The 27,127-nt window shown below is 43.0% G+C and overlaps 1 protein-coding gene across 12 annotated transcripts in view; it reads right to left on the reverse strand.

Annotated features, from left to right (window-relative positions):
• Positions 1-27,127, reverse strand: part of PAK1 (p21 (RAC1) activated kinase 1) — a 98,313-nt gene that overhangs the window by 38,875 nt on the left and 32,311 nt on the right. For 5 of the 12 annotated variants that reach the window (XM_059838406.1, XM_059838408.1, XM_059838404.1 and 2 more), the window contains one exon: positions 6,347-6,425. The exons of 4 other annotated variants lie outside the window; for them this stretch is intronic. The gene's annotated coding sequence lies outside the window, so the exon portion shown is untranslated. Of the gene's footprint in view, positions 1-6,346; positions 6,426-17,061; positions 17,139-22,701; positions 22,838-26,004; positions 26,028-27,127 lie in introns of those variants that run through there. 3 more of the 12 variants (XM_059838412.1, XM_059838411.1, XM_059838410.1) reach the window with 3 other exon arrangements.

Below are 27,127 nucleotides of genomic sequence, written 5' to 3' on the forward strand. Positions count from 1 at the left end.
GAGTTAAGGCGTTTTGCTCAGTACAGTATTCCCTCCCATTGCTTTAAGTCACCTTGCTCAAGTCCTACAGCTACTTGCTCCTAAGGCTACCAGCATAAGAATTAGGAAAGCACGGCATGCTGCAAGTCCAGGTGCAGTTTCCTGATCATCCTCCCCTAATTCAGCAATTAAGAGTCAAGAATGTTTGCAGCAGGCTGTTATAGAGATATGGTACCTACCCACAACATAAAGCTCTCTGTGTTTTGGCCACACAAACCAGCACACACCTCAGGATATCTGACCACACTCCCTCTCTCCTATCCAAGGCAAGACAGTAAAAAAGGATACTTTAAATTCTGTAACTAGCATACCATAATTTCACCTCTCACCTCTACAGTAACAGCTCTGTTTGCTAAAAAAACTCAAGATATTAACAGGGCAGTTAGTTTTGGAAACAGCTATTGCACAGCTCTCAAGAAATCCCAGGTTTGGTCCTTGAGCACACCCAGGAAAAATGCATGGGGATGCACTTCTCAAACCAATTTTTCCCCCTTCACTTTATGCCATTTACACTTGTCTCAAGGGAAGTGCTGCCTTCCTCTTTACTAACAATTCATACTTATATGAATGTGTGCATAGCCTGCACTAACTCCATCTTTTCTGTTCTTACACTGATTGCAGAGGGACTCAGTGAAGTAAAATACATTTGCTGGAGGAAAGGAGATCCTTCAAATCAATCCACAATACAGCTTAAGTGAACTGTCTCCTTTGCAAGTATGAGGCTGCTTCTTCCCCTCTTTCCAGCTGTTTCTTTCGGCCCAAGTAATCACAGAAAAGGCTTGGGTTCGAAGGGCCCTTAAAAATCAACTAAGTCCAGCCCCTCTGCCATGTGCAGCAATTCCTCCCAGCATATCAAGTTGCTCAGGGCCCCATCCAACTTTTTGTTCCATTCCTGGGTATTCTTGTACTGCTGGTATTTGCAGGTGCTGATTCACAGCCTCCCAACGTAAGTATGTTTGGCTGCTTTCACTTTTAAGAAAAATCTCTTCAGGCTGGAAATAACTCTTGTTTTCCTGTGAACATTCTTCAATGTACATCTAGTTTTATCTGAGGAGCTTAAATATTCTACATTGACAAAAGTTCTGTCAATCTCTGCTACTCTATTAAAATGTTACACAACAGACATCTAAACTTATGGCCTTCTACTTTATAAGGTCCCTTTTAGCTTTGAAACAAGAAGTTAGATTTGAGCCTAATATATATTCTTTAAGCTTCTTATAACTTCTTTAAATTCATGGTTTGAATTTCCATCCCACACAGGTGAAATTTGCCCAAAGGGTTTCAGTTTGTAAAGATAACTAAAAATCTGCAAAAAGATAATGCTTTATTTCTGACAAAATTTAACCAAGATATCTTAAATCGAAGTAGTCAAATCCCAAATCACTTTTTAAAATGGGCTCTCAAAAAGTAGTCCTAAGCAAATAAGCCTGTAATTCTGTCATTTTAGTATCTTGTGTTGTCAGCAGACAGCTTCCATCTTAGATCTGAGATGATGTATTGTCTCTGACCCTGGTCCACAGGCTCCCAACCTTTTCCAGCCTGTGGAGCATCTGGACTCTGCGTATTTCCCTGGAGATTCATTACCTGCTTCTTCCTCAGAGGTTGAGATTATTGGCATTTTTCTCAGACTACATTTCTAACCATTTAAAAGACCTGTCAGGACAGAGAAATAAATACATACCAAAAAATAACAATTCATCAGACTCTCTGTCTAGATATGACACGTAAAGGGAAGACCTAAGTTTTGGCTAATGCCTTTAAAGACCATTTTCTATCTTGCATGCCTGTAAATAATTTACAGAGCATTCCACACCCTCTTTTAATGCCAATATCCCAAGGGAGAAGGTGGATTAGAATAGTGGTATCTTTAATTTAGGAGGCAATTAGACCAACAACAACAAACCAGAGCCATATGTATGCTCAAAACAATCTAGTTAGAACTCTATTTTAATTAAAAATCAGTAAAATAATCCCATTATGCCGAGAATTGCTTTAGGCATGGTTCCAATCCAGCACATCTTTTTCTTTAGTATTTTAGTTCAACACAGAGAAAGTGACTGAAGTAACACTGTAGATTACCAGAATGGTCCTTCCTGTACAGCAAATTCCTCTTCCAGTGAGAGAGCTTGGGAAGATACAGAAATAAATGTTCCAATGTCAGTCAGCCACTTGGTAAGCCACTTAATAAAAGAAACAAAAAGAAACCTGCTAAAATAAAAGCAGCCTACATCTCAGGCCACTGTGACCAGCAGGTAGAAGAAGGCAATTCTCCACTTCTGCTCCACTCTGGTGACACCCCACCTGGAGTGCTGCATCCCGCTCTGGGGACCTCAGTGTTAGAGGGACGTGGACCTGCTGGGGCAAAACTGGAAGAGACCAGAGTGATGCTCAGAGGGCCAGAGCACCTCTGCTATGCAGACAGGCTAAGAGAGCTGGGATTGTTCAGCCTGGCGAAGTGAAGGCTCCACAGAGATTTTAGAGCACCTTCCAGTACCTAAAGGGGCTGCAATAGAGCTGGAGAGGGACTTTGGACCAGGGCATGGAGTTACAGGACAAGGGGGAATGGCCACAAGACAGAGGGCAGGTTTAGATCAGATACTAGGAAGAAATTCTTTCCTGTGAGGGTGGTGAGCCACTGAAACAGGCTGCCCAAGAAGCTGTGGATATCACATCCTTGGAAGTCTTCAAGGCCGGGCTGGATGGGGCTTTGAGCAATCTGACGCAGGGGAGGGCAGTCCCCATGGCAAGGGGCTGAAACTGGATCAGCATTGGGGTTCCTTCCAACACAAACCATTCTAGGAGTCTGTGAAATCCAGTTTCTCCAGTCTTCATCCCACTACTTGCAAACCTCACCTCAAAGGGCACCTGATTCCTCATATTTCCCCCTTTTGCCTCCTTTGTCACAAAGTAACATGCACCTCTGCTACAGCTGCACAATTTACACAGTTTTGTTTTTTTAAAAACAGAGAAAATAAATATTTCCCATAGCATCTTTCATTTCTGGATTTGCTCTTACATGGTCTGTGGGGTCCTGCTGCATAACAAGCATTTGATCCATGGCAAAGATCAGCAGCACAGCTGCCAGAGCCAGTCACCTGCCTGCATCACTGAATTGGGGAAGGGGGCAGAAGGAGCAGGGCAGAGGTCTGTCCTACAGAAGAAAGTGTGGATGTATAAACATGTATATCCACACACATTTATGTGTGCATGTAACTTGCACCACCCAAGTTAACTCACTTTTTTTGTTTACTCCCAGACAGTGAGTATGCATCATGTGATATGACCAGTTATAAAACATTGTTATCCTCAAGTGACAAAGTACTAAAAAGAAAAACAGTTGTGGAAGGTTATAAAGTACCACAGACTGCTGTAAAATAATATAATTTGGTATTGTGCCTTGCCCAGTTATTTCTGTAAGCATTCATACACCGGATCTTGTTTGTATTAACTGGAATCTATCTTAAATTATAAAATAAATGAACTTATTCCCTGGAGGCATGTAAACAAGGCTGTTGCCCAGACCCATGTTGCCCTAATGCACATCAACCACCACTACCCACAGTACTGAAATATACCTGGGAATTAAATGAGGGGAAAAAAAGCCAACAAAAAAACAAAGACACTTCTGAAGGCCATTTTCCCTTCCAAGACACTTGTGGGAGGGAGGGCCCAGCAGTTTAGCCAAGGTTAACCTCACCAATTCCCTCCAGGTTTGTGCTGAATAAAGAAGAGATTCAAGGTCTTGCAATTGCAGAAATAGAAATCCTCTATCCCAGACATTTTATTCTACCAGATCAACACACAGAAGACAGTGATGGGTCCCCAGACCTTCACCACTCCTTATCCTGCAGAGCCTTCAAGTCTGCCAAACAACCTTCCAATGCCTCTGCCTTATTGGGAAGTAGAGAAGATACTGTCAACAGACAACAGTAAAAAAGTTCCTAAACCACCTGGACTATTGTCACATTATTTATTTTTAGAATTTGAGTGTGGAAGTCCAAGGAACTGATGGGTGGAATGAGGTTTCGCTCATCTTGGTGTTTTGTACTAAGACTAAACTTCATTGCAAAGCCCTCTTGCCTCTCCAAATATCACTGGGAAATAAGGTAGGATGGTTTCGGGGTTTGCAGAACCCTACCCCCAGGCAGAGCAGTGGAAGCAGCCTTGGGCTAAGGCTGGCTCAAAGGAGAAAGGTGTGGAGGGAGCCATGTTGTGGCAGTTCTGAGTTCCCCTTGGGATGCCTTTTGCAGCTGCAGCGTGCTTGGAGTCCTGGGCTTTGTGGTTTGCAGAACCCCAACCCTAGGCGGTGAATGTGTCCATGATTATGAAGAACGGGGGAGGTTTTTCTTATTACAGGATTTCCACAGTCTTAAACTTTGAGAAACTCTGCCTGAAGAGACAAAATCTCACTTCTTGCTGCCAGGACAGGACAGGGGGGTAGACACAGAGTAGTCTCTGTGAATGTGTAACAGAGGTGGGCAAATGATCCTTACACTCCAAAACATAATCAGTACAAAGCAGCAAGGTCTTAGACCTGAGAGATTCTTACAGGACACAGTCAGGAAGCCAGAGCAAGTTGGCTTTGCATGCCTGCAGGATTAAGCAGCCATCCAACGCCATGCCACAGTCCTGCAGGACCAGGATCCCCACTGGGCTGCAGCCTGGAGGTGACTAGAGCCAAAGCCCATCCCACCTACACACACAAACCCAGCACAGAAAATTGCATCACGAGTCCACAGGACCATATGGCAAGAGCACATCTGAAGGTGGAAATCAGGCAGCTATGAGTAGCAAGCTGACAGAGGAGGTAATATTTGCCCTGATCCTTTTCTGTATCATTAGTGCTTGTGTTAATTATGCTAACCAACAGCAACAGTCACTCTGATGGGAGGGCTGAACAGAAATGACACAGCTGTCAAATCCATTCAAATAACTAAAGCCTTAAAAGTTCATCCTTTTGGGGGCAGAACAGAATCCATACAGCAAGATGCAGAGGATTGCAGCTTTTTTAGGGCAGAAAGTTTCAGAGAGCAAGTATAGCTGACGCAGATGTTAAAAAACCAAGCGCGCTTGCCTGTTTCTCAGGGGGATTTAAACAGCAGGTGAGTGGGGCTGGTCTGTGGGACATGACCCTTTCTTATTTCAGCTATTTAGATGCAAATTGGTCTCCCTCCCTCCCCCTCTCAACACCATCTGTTAGCCCAGAGGTTTAGATGGTGCCTAGGATGTAGGTTTTGGGGGAGGGGGATATAGATAAAGCATTGAGAGAATTTTGGTTGATGCCCCTATTTCCTCTAGGGCACAGTTTTGGATAGAAAAAGAAAATTTGCTTTGCAATACTATAAAACAACCTTGGGATTCTTCCCTCATTCTACAGCACTTTTTTAACTGACCCCATGGATTTCCTGCCCTAGAAAGCATTCCTTGTCCTGCTTTTGGCCAACAAGCCACATTATATAGTGACATTTATAGCAGGTTGCTATGGTGTTAGCAAAGGGCAAGAGCTGGTATTGCATGAAGTATCAGAGATTCGAGGAATGAAAGTCCTAAATAATAATAATGAAGTCCTTTACTACAAGGCAAAGCATTTAATGTTCTGTTAGTGCTAGTGAAGCTGCCTCACTTCTGTCTGACTTTCCCAAGTGAACAGCAATGTATTTTCTAGAACTGTTGAGAGATTTGATTCATTACATACTTCACCTAGGGCTCTGAATTCTTTATAAAGGAAAGATTATGGTGGCAGCAGAAAGCCAATTTTCAGGAAGTTTGAAGATGATACAGTATTGGAAATGGTGGCTAACAGACCAGGTAGGCCACTCAGAGGGACGTGGACAGGCTGCAGAAATGGGCCAACACCAACCTTTGCCGTTAAACAAAGGAAAATGCAAAGCTCTGCTGCTCAGGAGCACATACTGGGAGCCAAAAGGCAAAAAAAAAGCAGAAAAAGCAGAGAAAGGCCTGAAATTTCTGGTGGACATCAAGTTGACCATGAGCCTCCAAACAACATTTGTAGCAAAGAAGTTCAACAGCATGTGGGCTGCATTAGGAAAAACAACTTCCAGCAGGTCAAGGGAGGGGAACCTTCCCCTCTGCTGAGGGCTGGTGAGACAAATTTGGAGTGCTGGGAGAAGTCCTTCCCTCCCCAGTACAACAGAGACATGGACATACTGCTGAGAGTCCAGCAAAGGTTCACAAAGACAATTAAGGGACTGGAGCACCTGGCATATAAGAAGAGGCTGAAGGAGCTGGGACTCTTCAGCCTGGAGAAGAAAAAGTTCAGAGGGGTCTTATCAATGTGCATAAATACCTGATGGAGATGTAAAGAAGATGAAACCAGGCTCCTCTTGGTGGTATCCAGCAACAGGACAAGAGCCAGTGGGCACAAACTGAAATACAGGAAATTCCATTTAAATGTAAGAACAAACCCCACAACAAAACCGCACTTTTTTTTCAGGGTGGGAGTGAGGGGAGATGGACACAAAACCACAGAACTCAGAAAACCACAGGTTGCTCAGGAAGATAATGGGAATTTCGATCCTTGGGCATGCTCAAAACCCCACTGGATATGCCACTGAGCTGAGTGTTTCAGCTGCCACCACAATAGGTGGGGAATTGGACTAGACTATCCACACAGAGGCTCCTGCCAACCTACAATTCTGCAATTACAAGCCACACAAACTGACAGGGAGGCTTTAAAGGAGAGAGATACACATCATCATTCAAACTACTTGTCTGAAGCATGTCTTTACTCCTTAGTATCCAAGGCCCCAGTTTAGTGATGAAGGCAAATTAAAAGTGGTTGTGACAACCTTGAGCAGAAAACCAGCAGAAGAGCTGGGATCAGTACCATAACACCCTCATTATGAAATTTAGTGTGTGGAGTACAGCTCCAGTACTTGGGAGATGCCAGCTCTTGTCCCAGTTCTCACAGAACTCATTTGTGATCTTGGAGGCACAAGAGGGGGAGAAAGCCAAAGTACTTCTCGTCTGCTTGGCCCTCCTCCTATCAGTCAATCACTTCTATAAAGGAAAGGCAATTCAGATGGTTAGAGAGCACACAACATGAGATGAAGCCCTTCCAGCTGCTTCTGCAATTTCAGTTAGCACAAGAAACATATTCCCAGGAAGAGAAAAAAAGGGAAAAGAGAGCTGTGTACACAATCCAGAGATAAAGGGGGCATGGAAGGATTTGAAAACCCTTCTTCCCCCTTGAAGTCCCAGTGATGGGACAGAAGAGCCCTCCTGAGCTTGAAATATGAATAAGCAGTGACCACCTAAGGGGAAACAGGCAAGAAAAACAATACAGTGTGGGCTTCAGAACCTCAGTCACAAGTGAGCAATTTCTTGAGGTATCCATCCTTACATAACATTTGAGGCTGACATCAAGTTGGGCTCAGTCAGACTTTAATTTTGGTGCTCCACTGAGGTGTGGGAAAGAAGCTCTTCAGCTGGGAAGACCTTCTGCCAGCCAAGGTTTGCACAGCAACATTTTCTGGAGAGATTTGGGCCTTTTTCTTTTCTTGCTGTTGAAATATTATTCGATTTTCTTAAGTGTTGCCAACACAAACAAGATATCTTCCCTCTTTCTTGCATAGAGAGACGAAGCCAGAACAACTTATGATCTCAATCACTTGGTGATAGTCAGAAACTTCAGGTACCTACTTCCAGACTCTTGGCTTCTAAAATACATTTAATTCAATTTTGCTGGAAAGCAATATACTGACAAAAGCTGCAGAGATTTCATAGAAACAGCCTCCTAAAAAAATACAAATCAGTTATCTGAGCAAACAATTTCAATAAATTTATGCTGGTAATTTGAAAGAATTTAAATTTTTCCATTTAAAATACATGGGGTTATATATTCTGCATTTATGAAAAGTAGAGTTTTCAGAACATCAGTGTTTCCTCTACAGAATGAGTGTCTTCTTCGTGCACTGCTCGAAATCACCAGCTAATTTCTGTTTCCAGATCTCTGGCATTTCACCAGTACTACTGAGAATCTAAAGAACAGTTACTGGAAATGTTTTTGGCTAACCAACTTCTTGTTCACAAATCTCAGCACATGTACTAACTCTAAGGGCTGCAATCCTGCAGTTTGATCTCTAGTACAAGACAAAGTCTCAGTCTCCTTGACTTTTACAGGACAGAAAGGTCATCTGTAATAGCTCAGGGGTACTTGGCCTTAATGCCAGCAAGCCACCCACTGGAAACAGTGGGAGTTTAGCCCAAATTAGGATTTCAGGATTTATCCCTGTAACACTTCCCACACAGTACTACCTGACAGCTTCTGAAAACTGGCAAAATGTGAGGGACATGCCAACACCATCCCAGATGAGGTTTCCAAGGGTGTGTTGAATTGAACCAACACCAGTCTGCATATGCACATATTCTCACAACTCCAAGGGGGTTTAGCATGCTGATTTTAAAAGCACAGTGGCTAAAACCACCTCTCTGATAGCTATTCAATGCCAGATAAACTACACTTTAAAACAGCCCCAACCACAAAGCAGTTGCATCCAGGATATCATTTAACTTGTGCAATAATACCCCCACCTTCAGATGCTTTTCTAGAATTTTTTTCCAGCACCCAAATCCCTATCTTTTCCCACCCAATACCTCCAGAACTGCCATCCCCTACACAACTTGGGACAAGGTGGATGGGTTTACAGCAAGGAGGCACTGAGGGCTGAGAGAGGCCAGTTTCTGCCCACACAGTGCCTTTGAACCCAAATCTGATAGTGCTGATGCTCAGGAAACCAGTTTACCACTGGCAGATGAACTTTCCCATCCCTGTCCCACTCTTAACTGTGCAAATATTGACCAGGTAAGGATGTGCCAGAGCTGAGAGCTTCTCCTGAGGGAAACATGTCTATGAGCCCTATTCAACCCCACCTGGCCTTGATCCTGCAGGGAGTTGAGGAACTCGGATATTCCCAGGGCCAAAGGCTTTGTACAGTATCACTGCTCTGAATGGGGGGCCTGGGTCCTGCCCAAACCAAAGCCCCTGGTTTTACAGACAACAGCATAAGGTCTGTAGCATCTAATTCTTAAAAAGATCCTTTATTTGGATGCCTGGAGGCAGCAGGGCTTTGCACAAGACAGGGTCAACACCTATGTTGCAAGTCAGGTCGTATCCTTGTAAATAACCAATGCAGCAACTGGGATACAGCAGGTAAGAGGAACAGCCTCTAGCTACCACAGCATCTCCCTGACAGCAACCAACAGAAAACAACCCAAACAAATGATAAAAAGAAAAAAAAGTTTAAAAGACAGTCAGTCAAGGACAGTGGGGCTTTCAGAGACTGAAACATGACTCATTTTGGAGCAAGAGCACAGCTAAGTAGACACTGATGCTGTTCTTCAACACATTGCTGAAGAAACAAGACAAGTACCACTCTAAAAGTGGTAATTAGTTAGCAAATGACAGAAGACTTCCACAGGTTATTTGTTATGCTTGCATTTTTCCCTGAAACTAGTTATTTTTAAGAGGATCCAAATGCAGGAGAAGGAAAGAAGCCTGACTCAAAGAACAAAAAAACCCAGCAAATCAAATAGCAAAAAAAAAAAAAAAAAAAAAAAAAAAAAAACAAAAAAAACAACACAAAAAAACCCCATAGTTGTCATGCTTATGACTTACATTCTCTAGACAGGAAAACTTCGGAGCAGCAAAAGCCTCTCTGCCCTTTACTTCACAAACCCTTGATATCATAATCACATTTTTAAAATATTGCCTTCTTGAATGATGCAGATTAAAAGGCCTAAGTAATTCTCTGCCATACTATTGAAAACCACACACCAGCACAAACCAGCATTTATCACACGCAAGTCCATTAAACTATTACTTACAGTGCAATAAATTGTATCCACACAGATACCACTGTCACTGCTGAGCACAAAACTGAGGAAATTCCTCGTCCCTGGCCCCTGGGGTTTGAGTGAGAGAAGCTGAAGTGCTCCTGCTTGGAGCAGGGTTTTGTCCTGCAGAAACACTGCAGAATCTCACCTAACACAGCAATTATCCTGCAATTATCATGCACACTTTATAGTCAGTGAAACAAAAGGGAACTTTCATTTCAAAAGTATTTTTTAAAGCAAAAACAGAGGAAAGCTTTTCAAATGATGACTGTGAAAGGGCAAGGAGAAAAGATTGTGCATTTTTACAGGTCAGTAAAGCAGTGCTGAAACAACTGTGGCAGAGGATGGTCATAGGAGACCAGGGTTCATTTGCCACACCAAAAGTGGGTTTATTTTCACAGACTTAATGCACAGACACAGTCCCAAACAAGAAGGCAGCCTGACAAGACAGAACAAGACACCCAGCTGGCTCCACAGTCTAGACAAGAACTTGCTTCTCTGAAGCTTTTCTATTTTCCCTTCCTCTTCCAGAGTTAAAATTGGAATGGTATCAGTTCCTTTCCCAAATGGAAAGCCCTCTGAGAGCAAGGCAGATTTTGAAGCTTTCTAGCAACTACACAGATCAGGCCGCCAGAGCTTGCTGCTTACATGTCTGTGTGCTCAGGGCATCTGCAGGGTAGTCTTGGGATCAGAGCAGAGCTACAGTTGGATGCTCTCCAGAGGTATTTTGGGAGAACAGAATCAAATTGCCACACAAACGTAATTGCCAAGTTTCCGTCTACTGTTTCAGCAATTTGCTTGACACATTAAATTTCAGAGGTGAGAGTGGTAGAGTAATATGTTGTTTTTATTAATATGTCCAAATTCCTTAACACAGCATTCATATCTTTGGTATGGTGCAGGACTCTTTCAAGTTCTGCTTTTGATAACAGAAAGCATTACAAGTTCTTCATGCTGCCTGGAAAAAATATTTGGATAGACTGAGTTTAGGGCAGTCATTGAGAAAGGTGCAAAGCAATATTCTTAAATCACCTATTTAAACTACCTATCAAAAATCTACAAATGTAGAGCAGAGAATTTTGGTCCTCTGCCTTCTTTTCAGCAGTCCATTCAGAAAGTCAACCTTCCAGACACCTGTTGAACATCTGGTCACTTATTTACCTGATGCTTTCAATTCCTGTGGCCCACACAGAGCTAACATATGTGGGAAAAGAAGATTTCCCTGCCTTCTACCCCACTGAACTTAAAAGTTCAAATTCTGACCCCTTTTGAAAAGCCTGTCCAAGATCAGCATGTTTCTATGCTCCCATCACCAACTCATTGTCCATCCAGCTCTTGCCCATTGCACCTTTCCATTTCCAAGCTTACAGACATCTCACAGCATCCCAGAAAATACACTGAGATCATCTGAAAGCATCAATATGCATTTGGATCACCTGTTAAACCCACAAGGCATCCACTGTCAGAAGATCCATAAAGAGAGTCAGTGTGTGTGACTTCCTTTTCACCATTTCTTTTTAAAAATGTTTCAGCCCCAATTCCCCCAGAACCAGAATGTCACTTGAGGAGGACTGTTTGCCTTCAGAGCTACATGAGAATTCAGATTTTCAAGCAAAGCTGAGCTATCAAAAAACCAAGTTGCTTATACATTCAGTTTCCATTATAGAGAAGAAGTACAGTGTTTTCTGTTACACTCTGCACATGTAAACTGTTCCTCTTCTTCAACATTGCAGAGCAAAGAAGTCAGTAAATTTTTAATCTAAAAAGTGAGAAGAGATTACAGACCTCTAAAAAAATTACAAAGGCCATGTCACTCTGTAATGCTGCTCACAGGAAATGAGTTCTACCTTCAGGAGCCTGTCATTTGGATTATTAATTTTTTTTAATGTGAAAGGGCTGTATCCCAACACTGACTTTCAAGCCTAAGAGCATTTTGGTCTGAAGACGACTGACCATAGCAAAAAAAAAAAAATCAAGCTAAAGAGTGCAGGAAGTGGCTTCAGACCTTTTTAGCAGATGTATGATTTCAAGCACCAGTTTGATATTAGGTTGAACATCCAATGGCACAGGAAGCACCAACTTTAAGCCAAAGATAGGGCAAGTCCCAGCTTATAGCTGTATAAAGGCAACAAAAAACCATTCTTCCTCCCCAGCTATCTAAAGTTCTTTCCTCTCTTGAATCCTTATAGAAGGGCATTTTTCCAGCTCTATTCCACTTTACATAGGATTCCATGTAAGTAGAAATTCCACCTTTCACATTACTTTTTGGCACAATCTTCACACAGGAAGATAGACCTAAAGAGATCTTGAGCTTGTAAAAACTGCACCTTCCTACTCCACAAGTTGGACAAAGTGTTCCAAAATCATACTCTGTGTAGTAACAGTAAGATTTTACCAGTTTCCTCAGAGTTTTGCAGAGTGTATGAAAAACCATTTAGGTTTTCAAGTCACCAACACCACTGGCCCCATCAGCCTCACAGACTCAAGAGTGGTTTTACAATGAGTGGGTCACACTTCTGCAGGGAATCTCCAACTCCTGAGCAAGAACAATGCCGGCCAGAGCTGCGACAAAAGTGACAGGCTGCACTTGAGCACAATCTGGTCAACAGTTACTGCGTGCACATACCATGAGAGCTCCACTAGAGATATTGGAGGAAATACTTTTGCAGAAATCCTCTCACAGGCACAAAGGTGGAGAAAGAAACAGCACAAAGCTCTCAAGCACTACTTTGCTTGTTCTTGTACAAATGAAAGAAACCCACAGCAGCACAGACTTCAGCATAAGCCACTCATGAACACTGTGGTCTTTCAGTACCCAAATACTGTCTACAAGAAATGTGGAGGGAAACAGTTTACAAGGGATGTAGTGATAAGACAAGAGGAAAAGTCTTCAAACTGACAGAAGGCAGGTTTAGATTGAATATTAGGAAGAAATTTTCTGCTGTGAGACTGGTGAGGCACTGGCACAGGTTGCCCAGAGAGGCTGTGGATGCTCCATCCCTGGGAGTCTTCAAGGCCAGGTTGGATGAGGCTTTAACAACCTGGTCTAGTGAAAAGTTTCCCTGCCCATGGCAGAGGGTTGGAATGAGATCATCTTTGAGGTCCCTTCCCACTCAAACCATTCTGTGATAGATACCCTGGCTCAAGGCAGCTTGGCTGTTTAAGCCATGACACTGCCATTGCTCCAAATACATCTCCAACAGCAGTGAAGACTGAGCTACAAAGACAAGCACAAAGCCAGGTGCCACAGATTTCAATGTGTAACACAGTTTCAACAGACATTCAAGCACAGCCCCGGTTTCCTCTAAAAATGAAAGGTTTCAGTGAGATAACTCAAGCAATTAAACCTACACAAAGCCTTGAGTCATGTGCTGGGTCAAGATCCAGCTGATTCCAAGAATCTGTATGCAGGCTGCTTACCCAGAAATTAACCTACTGCCTCAGAAAGTGTTGCTTAATTTAGAAGAGTGATTATTTACAGCACCTGCTGCTAGCCTCACAGCCCCATACGCCAGCTTCTCCAAAATTAATGCTAAGTCTTCTAAAATTATTTACATAAGTCATTAAGGAAAGAACTAAAAAAACTGTGCTAAATGTAAAACATAACAATCAGCTGGGTTATCAGCAGCCATTGAAACTGTAATTTCCAAAGTAAATAGTGTGAGTTAAGGCAGTTTGAGCTGAAGTTGCACAGGCAGTCCTTGCTGCAGAGTCCCTTCCTCAGCCAGGAATAAACAGCAAACACTGCACAGGAGACACACACCAAATTGTCTATGTACGTGACACACCCCCTCAGAAGTGGCCCCCACACAGCACAAGAACCTTTGCAAAAGAGGTGTCCTGGCTTTAAAGCCACATTATCTGAAAGCTTTAAATCTAAAGCCAAACCCACAATAGCCTTGTCATGCAAGCAAAGAGCCTCTAGCAGTAGCTGATGACTGAGATCAACAGGCAATGGAGAGAGGGAAAGAAGAGAAGAAAGGAGAACCAAAGAGCAGCTTGATTCCCAAGCCTTAGCCCTTCTCTAGAAGTTTCTGCTCACATCTACAGACAGAAACTCTAAATAAGTACACAGGCCCTAAGAGGATATATCCAGGAATGCCATTGCAAGGCCAGGCCCAGTAATTTTTGATCAATCACGGCAACTGGCAGAAGGGCCCATAGACTGGAGGGAAGCAAATGTCAATCCTGATGTTCCAGAAGACCCAGGGAACCACAGGTGTGCCTACAGGAACCTCACCAAATTCAACAAGGAGAAACATAAAGTTCTGCACTCAGGGAGGAAAAACCACAGGCACCTACAGGTGCTGGGTTCATCCAGATGGAAAACACTCAGGCAGAAAAGGACCTGAGGATCCTGGTGGCCAGCAGGTTGAGTGTGAGCCAGCAGTGAGCACTTGCAGCCAAGAAGGCAAATGGCATCCTGGGCTGTATTAGGCCAGGTATTGACAGCAGGTTCAAGGCAGATGATCCTTCCCTTCTCCTCAGCACTGGTGAAGGCACACCTGGAGTGCTGGGTCCAGTTTTGGGCTTTCCTCTATGAGAGGCACGCAGGCCAGAGAGAGTCCAGCAAAGGGCTGCAAAGATGCTGAGGGGAGCATCTCTTCAATGAGGAAAGGCTGACAGAGCTGGGAGTGCTCAGCCGAGAGAAGTGCAGGCTCAGGGGGATCCTGTCAATGTCTATAAATACCTGCAGGGAGGATGCAAAGCAGATGGAACCAGGCTCTCACCAGGGATGCCCAGTGCCAGGGCCAGAGGTCATGGGCACAAACTGAAACACAGAGGGCCCCTCTGAACATCAGGAAACACTTTTTCACAGTGAAGGTGACCAAGCACTGGCACAGGCTGGCCAGAAAGGTGGTGGAGTCTCCATCCTTGGGTATTCAAATGCTGTCTGGGCACAGTCGTGGGTAACTGGCTGCGGGTAGCCTTGCTCCATTTACAGCAGGTTGGGCCAGATAACCTCTGGAGTCCCCTTCCCTCAGCCAGTCTGTGAAGATTCTGTTAAGACATGTACCTAAAGGTGTACAAGCATCAAGAAGAGCCCTCCCAAGACACAATACAAACTTTTACCTCAGTTTTAACTACTGAATGCACATTTTTATTTTGCTTGAAAAAATTGACTTTTCACTAATGGTAGCTGAGATGTTATGTGCTTCCTTGCAGGAGAAGGGGTTCAGAATTAAAGATGGAACCCTTTACCATACAGGTCTGTCTCAGAGAAGAGTCAGCCCACTCACTTGTGTGCACACAAATTGGAAGCAATTCACATTTGGGGGCTTATTTCTTTTCCTAATCAAGACTGAGGTTATTTGCAAAAATCCGGCTGGAATCTTGAAACCCACTTCATGCACTCAGAAGGATTTTTTTCAGCAACATTAAAAAGCAGTCTATGCCTGCTTCCTCCCCTGACCCATATATATCAAACTCTAAAAGCCACAAGCGGCCTATACAGAAAAGCTTGCCTCTTAGGAGATGGAACAAAGAACATAACATTCCTGTCTGAGTGCAACAAAAACAGTTTGAACAAGATCTCAAAAGGTCGCAGTCATTACAGCCTCCCAGAACTAGAGGCACCCAGTTGCAATTCAAGCTACACAGCTCATCTCTTTCAAGCCCAAAAGCTTGGCTAAGCTTGCAGGTCTTCTGGGGACACTGAGCAAAGCACCAGAGTGCCTCAGCTCCAGACACCGGCTGCCTCAGAAGCCAAAGCAAGCAAAGTAAAACTCAAAGTACTGAGGCTTAGGAGAGCTGTGTGGGCAAAATATGACTTCACCCATTGCTTTGCAGCTGTGTAGCAGACCCAGAAAGCATCTCACTTCATGTGATTCCTTCGGGTGTTCTTATTTCCTTGCTTATGGCTTATGTAGTGAAGCATCTTCTAATCTGTACATCTTTCCAAAAGAGCCCACTATCTGCTGTTTCACAATGTACAATGAATTAATGAAGGTTTGATATAAATAAATAGCCTGAAATTATTTTAGAAGAGAAAATGCACAAGAGTTTCTCCAGAAAAGCATACAACTCCTCCTTCCCCCGCCCCCTTGGCCAGCTACGCCTATACAAGAGACTCATAAAATTTCAGGACCTTTTTCTAAATTTTAAGCACTGCACAGAAAAGCATTCATGCATAAAACACTACTCAGAGATAAAATGTTACTAATGTGGGTGAAAGAACAACTTCTGCCAGGTAACACAGAATATCTGAAGGTGCACAGTAGCTCCACTACCTTTCTATAAACTGAGGACTAGCTGAAGTGAGTTGAGAATGGTCACACAGGTTTACAGCAGAGAAGAAACACATCTTCCAGGTTTCTGTCCCATTCTGGTACTGCACTTACAACCCTCCAACCCTCTGTTAATTTTGCAAGCGACCCCAGAGCAAGGCATGGAGCAGGGATCTGCTGCTGGAAAAGGCTGCCAGGCAGAAGCTTCTGCAGCTGGTACCACTCTCAGAATGGAAACAGCTCAGAGAGCAGGAGGAACTGGCAGTGCTCTGCCATCCTTACCCATCTTCTGTGCAACTTTCCCAATCAGAGATACTGGCACTGCTCACTCTCTTTTGCCTTTCCACCTGAATGAGCCTCACAGATTTGTTCCTGGTTTAAACTACCAAGTGATTACAACACTTTACCCTACTCCCTATAGGGCACAAGTTGCATAAAGCAGAGATTTGCATCACTGCTCCTGGCACAGCTTATAGTGTTCTTGTTCCAACCACCTATGCCAGGAATGAAATTTTCATGTCACAGAATCATAGTCATTAAGATTGGAAAAAAACCTTTAAAATCATAAAGTCCAACTATCAACCCAGCACCACCACCCTCTTCACCATTAAACCATGTCCTCAAGTGCCATATTCACGCATTTTCTGAACACTTCCGGGGATGGTGACTCCACCACTTGCTTAAGCAGTCTGTTCCAATGATTTATAACATTGTTGTGGGAAAAGAAAAATCCTAATATCTAATCTAAACCTCCCCTGGCATATCTTGAGGCCATTTCCTCATGTTCTGTTAAGATGAAGAAAATGGTCAGGCCTCTTTCTCTGGAAAAACATTTCACCATCAGACATTTCTCTACAGCTTCTGCACTCTGAGGTGCTTAAAGCCCTCAGCACATCTCCTCAGACTGCCATGACTGACATGGACCTTGCTCCCCACTCACCTCATAGCAGGCTGAATCTGTTGACCTCCACTCAAGGCACATGCTCCAGTCTATGAACTCGCCCCAGAGCAAAGCACATCCAAGCTGTGACACGACCATCACATTCCTTTCTCTCTAAAGTGCACTCGTTTATGCTGCTCTGCTGAACAGCTGAAGGACATCTATTCCCACAGGCTTATCTTTGCCCCACCTCCTTGCTCATCTGTTTCCTCCTTCCCCAGGAGATGGGTGGCAGATGCCCACCTGGGGCTGCAAAGCCCCAGCATCACCAGTTAATTCCCATCAGTTTTAACTTCCAAACACTTTTCAGATCAATGGCACGAACTGCCACTTCAATGAAACATTAGGAGCTGAGCATCAAAACCCTCCTTTGATTCATATAAAATTCCCCTAAGAGAAGCCAATTTCTAGACACTCTCCAGAGCCAGCTCTTGGGGCAGAAGCAGAAATAGAACAAAACCAACATTGTCCTCATGCAGTGGCATTGTGTCAAATCTCTCCAGGCTTTTGGCATCAGAAAAAATTGCCAGCTACCACCAGATCCAGCAGAAATCAAGGTGAAGGTCTCAGCTGTACAGTCTGTCACCAGTCCAGCTTCTTCAAACACACCAAGGTTCTGATAACAGGAGAGCAAAACCATCTCCAGTATGAGAGACTTTCTGAAAGGGGGGCTTGCTTCAGTCACCACAAACAAACAGCAGGTGCTAACAACATGCCAGGTTTGACCCACAAACTTCATTAGCCTCTTTACAGAGTTCGTGGTTTGTTTTTCAGATTTCTCTTTGTGCACAGTGAAAGAGATCCTCTTTTATTTGTATGCCCCACTTCCAGTACAGTTCCAGCAACAGCTGAGTTTTAACACCTTTATCACATTTTTTTTTTTCTTAGCAGGAAAATAAATAAACAAAAGGCCACATGCTCACCCTGGATTTTCCCTCCTTAATGGTACAGAAACATTTTACTCATCTGCTCCCTGTCCCTTCCAGGTTTTACAATTCAGAACAAATTTTAGCCAACAACATTTGTGTGTGACTTCCAGTGCCATTTGTTTTCTTTCTCAAAGATTCAGAGAACCATCTGATAGAGACCCTATCAAAGACCCAATCCCATTAGTACTGCCAGCAAATTAGCAACTCAGCTGGCTTGTGGGGATCACATTTTGATCATAACAGGCACCCCTGTTCCAAGGAGATGGGTAAACCAAGAGTTGCAATACAATACCCTGGCAACAGGCAACATGGCAGAAGTTGTCTGAGCCAGCAACAGGACATGGCTGAAAGTGCATGGAAGCAGATTCACATCCCATTTGGCCACTCCCCCTACAGGGACAACAACCCCAGGCAGAGCTGCAACAGCCACCCCAGCAGCTGCCCAGAACCACAAATTAGTGGCCCAAAATAAAGCTGTGAGGAGGCAGTGCCTCTGCATTGGTTCAATTCCTCTGGCTGTCAACCAGCTTGGAGCAAGTCCCACAGGTACAGAAAACCTCAGAGACTGGAATCAGGCCTCCCATCGGTGAGGCAACCTGATTACACTGTCCTTTTCATCAACCCCTCAGGGCTGTTTTCACTCTCTCATGAGAATCTGGGATATAGTTATGTAAAACAGATTCCTCACCCTTAATTAAAATAAAGTTCACATGCACACCCTGCTGAAGGCAGCATTAAAAAAAAAAAATTACTTCTATGAGGAATAAGTCACTTATAATTAAAAAAAAAAAATCTCATTGTGCACACAAGGGAGTGTCGAACACTTGCCAGCCACCTGGATAATTGCTTCCTATGAAAAATTGCACAGGAGAGCCCTGGGGAAGGAAGGGTCATGCAGAGATTCTTGCAAAGGCAAGAGTCTTGCCAAGTGCCAATGGGATTTGCCCTGCACAGGTGAGTGCTTGAAATCCTGTCACCAAATTCTACCTATTCTGAGGCTGCAGTCACCAATTCTCCACTGCACTAGTATAGTCTTCCACCTATTTTAAAATCAAAGCCCATCGTGTTTAATCAAAAGTTGCCTGGTTGTAAAAGCACAAGAGCTGATGGCCCATATTAGCTTTATCTGCCGACTTTGTGATTTAAACCTGTGTTCTTTCCTTTCTTCCCATATGGAACAGTCTCAACTATTTCAGCTTCTTCTTGGAAGGCAGCCCATTTCATTGCCCTTCTGCAATGCCACTGTGCTCTGCCAGAGATGTGGAGACCAGAACTGCACATCACCCAGAAGATATGGATGCATTGAGCATTTATATTAAAGCCAAATGGTGTCATTCATCCCTTTCCCAATGAGGATGGTGGCCTTTTTGGTTGCTGCTGCAGTGATATTTCCCTCTCCATCATAAGATGTGAAATTGCCCCAAATGTTTTACTTCCTATTATCCATGTGACTTTCAAACAATAAAAAAGCCTTTCCTCTAAACTTACAGAAGCTTAAGGTGTTGACAGAAGTTTTCTGAAAATCCAGACATCTTATATCCACTTTAACCCTTCCTTATTGACACCCCACAGAACTTCATGACATTGGGAAGCAGAATTTTCATTTTCAGAAGCCACACCGACTTTCCCATTAACAGTTAACATTTCTCTACATATTCAGAGATCCCTTCCATTCCTGGTAGCATGACTCTTTGTTGTGTTGTTCCCAGGATCCCCTCTAGAGCCCTTTTCATAGCTGGGAATCAACACTGGCAGCTCCCCAGTCCTCTGGCACTCTGGCTGTCTGTAGTGATAAATTAAACAGCTTGGCCAGCAGTTCTGCAGTTTCACATTCAAGCTCCTCAGGATTCTTGAATGCCATCCAGCTCTGGTGACTTATTAACATTTCTCTATTTGGTCTAATTTTTCCTTTAGTAATTATCTCAAATTAGTTTATAGATCTATTGGCTACAAAAAGTGCACTTGACACAGGAACATCCCCAGCACCTCCAGCAGTTAAGAGTCGATATTTTCTGCTAATGCTTTATCATTATCAAGTCGCTTTCTTACACCTTTGATATCAAGCACTCCCCAAGATACCCAAATCTTACTGGATTATATCCTCACACATAAATATAATACTTACGTCCTAGTGGATATAATAAGAGATGTCCTAACATCTCAGAAGAACAGTCCCAAGACAGACTGTTTTACCTACCTGGTGTTCCCCTCCTACCAACCTGTGCCCCGGAGCAGCTGTCACCCTGCTTTTCCCTCCTGGTGAAAGTTTCAGATACCACAAGAGATCAGAGAGATTAAACTGTGTCACCATGGCAGCCAGCTGTAAGGCAGGGTGGAGATTCAAGCACTAACAATCCAAGTTTGGGACAGGAGGCTCCTAAAGCTCCTCCTGTCTGGGAAGGCCAGCACAAATGGGAAGCAGCTTTTATGTGATGTGATGACATTTATAGACGCCAACCAATCTGATGTGCAAACAACTGCAGATTTTATTGGTTTACCCTGACTGAAGTACCAAAGCAGGCACCTTCCTTGCTGCCACACAAAGTGTTTCTGTTGCTCAGCAGCACATCCCTGTGACACTCTCTAGGTTCTATGGAAATTCTCCTTTTGAATGAGGCTCTGTGTGAGGCTACCTGCCTGCACAAGCACTTGCAGAGTAGAGACTCAGTTTCTTTCTTCCCTGCCCTCCATTCCTTGGCATTTATACCCTTCAGAAGCCCATAGCAGTCCTGCCCTCCCACTCATTTTATAAAAACTACACAAGTACATAGCTTTTATCTTCCTCTTGCGTCAATCCCTCCAATCCCAAAGTCACTTCTGTTGCTTTCCTTCAACTTCCTTCTGTTTATCTACTAGAAAGTAACAAAGATCAAAGCCACCATTACATCACAATAAAAAAATCCCCCCACCCTTCACAATGATTAGCAACATCAGACCAAATTTTCAGAAAGATATTGAAGAGTTTTTTAAAACACTTTACCAGCTTAGGTGCCAAATCCCAACAGTTTCCGAGGGAATCAAGCGCCCACGCGCTCTCTGGATTCCCACTGGATGCCTACCCACATCTTTTAGTGCGTAACCACATGAAACACTACTTTTGTTCTCAAGGTTAGCCTCTCAAGTGCTGCTAAGACAGTCCCTGAATGTTCCCACTGAAACACACAGGCTACTGAGAGAGTTATGACTCCTGGTTAGGGAGACGAAAAAGAAAAAAAAAAAAAAAAAAAGAAAAGGAAAAGAAGAAAGGGGGTGAGGGGGGGGAAGACAAGAAAAAGGAAAAAAAAAAAAGAAAAAGCCCTCCACAACTTTTGGCTTTTGCTCTTTCATGCCAGGCAGATCTTACCAAATACCTGCTGCACAGTTCCTGCCAGATGAAAGCTTTGTTTTCATCTTGGCTATGAATTCTGAGACACCGATGCTGCTGAAGTCTTTCTGTATATATTGCAGGGTACTCAGAGATAAAATGACACTATGCTATATCAGAAATGTGTTTTCCTACTCCTCCTGTGTCTGCTGCTTCCCCGTTTGCCCTTTACACCTATGTGACAGAACTAAGCATATTATTTCTCCAGCACAGTTGTGTTTTATGCTCACTGTGAGCCTTTACTGGCAGTGTTTAGGTAGAAGGTGACAAAGAATCACAGCACCTCCATGAAAAAGCCATCACAACTCCTACACTATAGCACTTTGGCTATGAAGTGGAGGACTGCAAGGTAGAAGGGGAACAGCAAAACAGCAGTAGGATTATTTAATTTTGTGAGACTGGCTGCAGCATTAGCAACTTAATTCTGTCTCAGAGTAAAAATATAGTTCCAGCTGAACACCAGAAGAAGTTTGGGCCCAGCTTATAATCATTCTCTCAATTCTGAAAAACTTCTCAAGAACATATATAACACTTACATGACACAAGACATTATCCAGATAGGTGATGGGAAAATCCCAGAAGTGCTCTGCTACACTAACAAAGGAACCCACTAGGCAAAGCACAGAAGTCCCTACAGCACAGCAGGGATTACAAGAATTATCTCTCCATATGGAATCAAAGCAGGATTCAGAGCAATAGAACAACGGGATGGGGAGAAATACACGACCCAGTCGTGATTTTTTGTCAGGGTCTTTCTCACAAAGACATTTATTAAAGACAGGGAATCAGCTAGAGAAGAGTCAAAATCAAAAGGCTGAGAGTTTGGGCTGTTCAGCCTGGAGAAGAGTAGGCTCCTAAAGGGAGCTACAAGAAGGTTAGAGAGGGACTTTTTACAAGGGCAAGGAGTGACAGGGCAAGGTTGGGGATGGGCTTAAGCCGAAGGAGGGCAGGTTTAGGTTTGACATTAGGAAGAAATACTTTACTATAAAAGCAGTGAGGCACTGGCACAGGTTGCCCAGAGAAGCTGTGGATGCCCCATCCCTGGAAGTGCTCAAGACCGGGCTGGATGGAATTTCCAGTAACCTGCTCTAGTAGAAAATTCCTTGCCTAGGGCAGGGGATTTGAAACTAGATGATCTTTAAGGTCACTTCAAGCCAAGCAATTCTATGATTCTATAAAGTCCATTCCGCACTAAGGACTTTCAGCTCTGCAGCATAAGCAGGTCCCGCAGGAGCTGACTGGGCAGGTGCTAGAGGTTCAGAGAGCTTGGGGACAGAGGAACAAAATAAGCAAAATGAAAAGCTGTATACAGCAGGTATCACAATGACAGAATTAAAAGGCACTTACTTGAGCGTCAGTTCTGAGGAGCCATTAGGTCTCACTGCATGTCTCACAGACCTTACTCCTAATGCTCAGACCTTCAGGCAGCTCTGTGATCTTTAATACTACACCACAGCTACAGTCACTCATACTGCTTTGCAAAGTTTCCTGCCAGGTCAGCTCACAGCCAAGTGCTGAAAGGGAAAAGCACCCTTGCCTTTGGATGGCTGTGTGCCACGATGAGCTCAGCTGTGTCAAGCTTCATCCTCCGATCTTAGCTCCTAAGAAACTCAAGCAAAGAGCACACTCCCAGCAGGTGGAGAGAGATCCCTCCTGTCCTTTCATCATGCACTCAGTCTCCAAGAAAATACAAGTTCAGAATTATACTTTTCATGTCAATTTTGAGTAGACCACATCAAAAGGAAAACAGCTGCCAATGACCACATCCTTGCTTTATAGTTTGGGGGAGGAGAGGAGTGCGAGCTGGTTTTGAGAAAAAAAGCAAAACACAAGCTTCTCATATGCTAGTTGAGAAGAATCTTAAGTCAACCACACTCTCCTCCAAAATTTGTAGTTAATTCATTAGCAATTTAGAGCCCTCACAGAGGGAGTTTTTATGCTGAAACTAGCACAAGTTATGTTTACAGAGAACCCTTTCCCTGCTCACCCCATTGATACCCCAGTAAAAAGAAAAAATGCTCACAAGAGCCCATCATGGAAGGGAAGCATATGAACTCATGAGAAAGGAGAGCACAAAGATCAGGCATGCTCATCATCTTGGATTTCAGATGATTTACCTACAGCTACAAGAAGTGCAGATGGAACAGGATCTCAAGCCTTCAAAAACAAACACAGCTACACCACACATTGGATGAGATCACCTTGTTGAAGTCACTGCTCCTCAATACTGAGCCAAAATAACAGGGTGGGATTCGAAAAGCAACATCATCAGAAACACAAAGCATCCACTGTAATACTAAATTTAATGCAGGTATGATGTAAAAAGCAGAAAGCCACTTGCTGCTCAAGTGAGATTCTTTTCGTCTTCATGACCATTACATCCTAAACTGCACATTTACACATTTAATGCTGCCATATGTCATCATGTGATGAAATGTTTTTGAAACAAACAAAAAAAAGCCCACACAAACACTGTTGGTGGCATTTGGACTAGGTCCCAGGATGAATAAGTATTGGATCAGAAGGCAGGAAGGGCTCCTGCAGGATGTACCTAGTGTTAGAAAGAACTGGCTCTTAAAAAAACATGAAGGTCACCAAGCAGAAAATTGATTATGTGAATTAAACAAAGAAAAAAAATTATCTATCTTGTTGATCATCTAATGAGCTGCAGGGGATAAAGGAAATCAAGCTGAAAGCATTTCAACATTAGCATTTTTCCAAAGTAGCAAATAACTTTAAAAGAAGCCTTTGCCTGAATGAAAAGACATTGTTGGTTGGACAAAGTAAATGACTAAATTCTTACAATTTTTTACAGCTCATCACTTCTGAATGTTTTTCTTTTGCAACTCAAGGATTTGTTTCAGAGGCACACAGAACAAATGAAAAGCTGGCATTCTGAAGTCTACAAGGTAGTGAGATTTCTGATCTGCCCTTGCAGCCTTCTCCTGCCCTGACACCCCCAAATCCCCTCTTCAGTGTGAGTCAATTGGAAACAAGCTTGGGAGGGGGGACTGTTAATATGAGCTGGCAGGACACTGTTTCAGCAAGTTTAACTTGGATGTGAAAGACAGAAGCCCTACTATGACAGTGCACTGAGTCACTCGATGACAAGTCACTGAGGCATTTAGAGATGGATTCTGAGCTCTAACAAGTGACACTGTTTTGCCTCCTCTAACGGAAGGATGTGCCTTTACTGAACCTGGAATCCAAACACCGCCCGTGACCGTCTGCCTCCATTTAAAGACAGCCGACACAGAGGAACACACTGTTGCATATTTTCTGTCTTGCAGGAGAGTCCTGAAGGAATCTTGAGTTGTTTGCTTTCTCTTCTTGAATCAAGTCCTGCTTTTGTCATTCCCAGCCCTACCCTTACCTCCTCAGCCTTTCTAATGAAATCTACAGATTTAAATATTTAAATATTTCCAGATATTTCATCACCAAAACTACCTGCTTGATAGAGGAAGATAATGGGTTTCTTCCCCTATCCAGTCTTCATCCTCCTCCCAAGCCCCAAAGAAGATGCTTTGTACTGGGGTGGAGGATAAAATATTTCACCTCCCTGCTGCTCATCTGTGTTTGCCCAGTATCTTCAGGATCACAGAAGTATGAGGAATCTGTTTCTCATCAGTCTTAGGAGTGGCTGGGGAAAGTAAAGATAGGCAGGAGATGAACAAGGTTTCTGTAGAAAGGCAAAAGGAAAACCAGCAAACTAACAAACAATGCTTTAAGAGATATGATCAAGGAATGAAAGCAGAGAAAAAAAACCAAACAGGAAGAATACAAAAGTTAGTTCCCCCCCCCACACTGCAAGTTAAGTTCAGTATTGTTGTCAGGGCTCTCAGAAATGGCAAGAGACACAAGTCTGACATTGGAGGTTACAGCTCCAGATAAAATGTCAGTTTAATTTTAATCATACTCTTTAAAATCTGGTTTAGGAATATATGCAAAGGAATTGAAGAAGACCTGGAAAGACTTCCAGTCTCACTTCTTCAGAGTCTTTTGGCTGTGGCATGGTAGTGGATGAGACTCCTGCTGATTGCTGTGAATATGGTACAGCCTTTTTACTCATTCTCTCTGCTACCAAGGGAGTCAAAATTGCACAGAATTTACAGCACACACAAATGTAAGAGACTGCAATTTTTCACAGACACCTGATTACCAAGACATATAGGCTGATGCAACAATAAGAAATTTGATGAGCCAGAAATTAAAATGCAGATTTTTATATTAGATCAAGATAATTGTGAGACAATACTTGTTGCTGGTGCTGCAGTTTCCTCTCCTTCCTTCCCAACTTCTCTGGCTTTCTGTAAGGTTACTCAGTGAAGACTTCAGTGATTTTGGAGAATAAAGTTATGATGCTAGTAACTCATTGCTAAGAGGTAGTGGATACCATCACTTCCTCACCCAAAATTAGGCACTAGAGGCTCAAACCAAAGCTTCTGTGTGCTTAAATCTCTTTAAGTCTTCAAGGCACATTTGGATCAAATTCTGTCACTTTTCTCTACAGATAGGAGTGGGAGAAGTCTTTTTTATATGACACATATTTTTGCATAGCTTTTACATCTCCAGAGTCTTGGAGCTTAACAGAAAGCATCAAACACCTTAACACACACCCACAACTGCATACATTTTACCAAAGAACCTTACCAATGACTTTGATTATCAGAAAGGGGATGGTTTTGATGAAGGACTGTGTGGTGTTATCACCATTTTATTTCTGGGTCTCTCTTTGAGCTCAGCTCCCAAAGCTTCTTCATTAGCACCTGTGATCATGAGACCAGACAAGCAATACTGGAAGTGAGCACACATCTTATTCCAAAGTGGGACTGAAGATGAGCACAACAGCAGGGTAAAACAGGGATGGGAACTATAAGATTGTGGTTAACACTTCGTAGTTAAACAGGAAAATTGGCTCTCCTGAGCAATGTGGCAAAAAAATTCAATCAAACTTTTGTAGAAAAAAGAAGTAGCAATGACCACATCAATGAGAAGTGCCATCCACCGAGCAATCATTCCAGAATCTTAGTTTTATGACTTTATCTATCTCCAGCCTCTCTCTTGCGTGGAAACTGAGTATTCCAGAGCAATTTCTCATTTCAGCAAGATTGGCCCTGTGTCAGGTGGCTCAAACCCTCTCAAGAAAATCCTTTATTAAAGATACCAATAAAAAAAAAAACACAACAAAACAAAAAAAAAAAGAATCCCACACAATACTTAGTAAAGTAGAGAAATTCACATTGGAAATCCAGTTCTAAGTCATTTAAGGTTCCATGAGGCAATTAGATCTGTAGCTTTAAAAATTGCACTTATGTACTATGGAGGCAATATACATTTTTCTGAAGAACTGGGAAAAATTTCACTGTTTTCACTTTTAGGAACAGCATGCCCTTTCTATGCCCTACATATTTGTTCCTTGAGTTCCTGAGCTTGAATCAGAGAGTTTTCCCCTCTGTGTGCTGTATTTTGAGACACATTTGTCTGATTTGCTAAAATTGGCCAGTATGTGGATATCTACCCAATATTAGTTTTTGACCCTACCTAAAACAACATTAGCCCAATTATATGCTAATTTAGATCACTCTCAATAAAAGAAACTTTTTAATACTTTGCCTACATCTTTGAGTCTATTAAAAACATTTCCCTACAAAACCAATGTTTTACTAAATAAAACACTGACGAACTTGGGCTCTATTAAAAGTTAACACATTCTGTGGTTTGCAGAGGAAAATGACATTAAAATTTGTCTTGTGTGAAGTATTCCTGACAGGAT

The sequence above is a fragment of the Haemorhous mexicanus genome, chromosome 2 (genome assembly GCF_027477595.1).
Source record: "Haemorhous mexicanus isolate bHaeMex1 chromosome 2, bHaeMex1.pri, whole genome shotgun sequence".
Taxonomy (NCBI): domain Eukaryota; kingdom Metazoa; phylum Chordata; class Aves; order Passeriformes; family Fringillidae; genus Haemorhous; species Haemorhous mexicanus.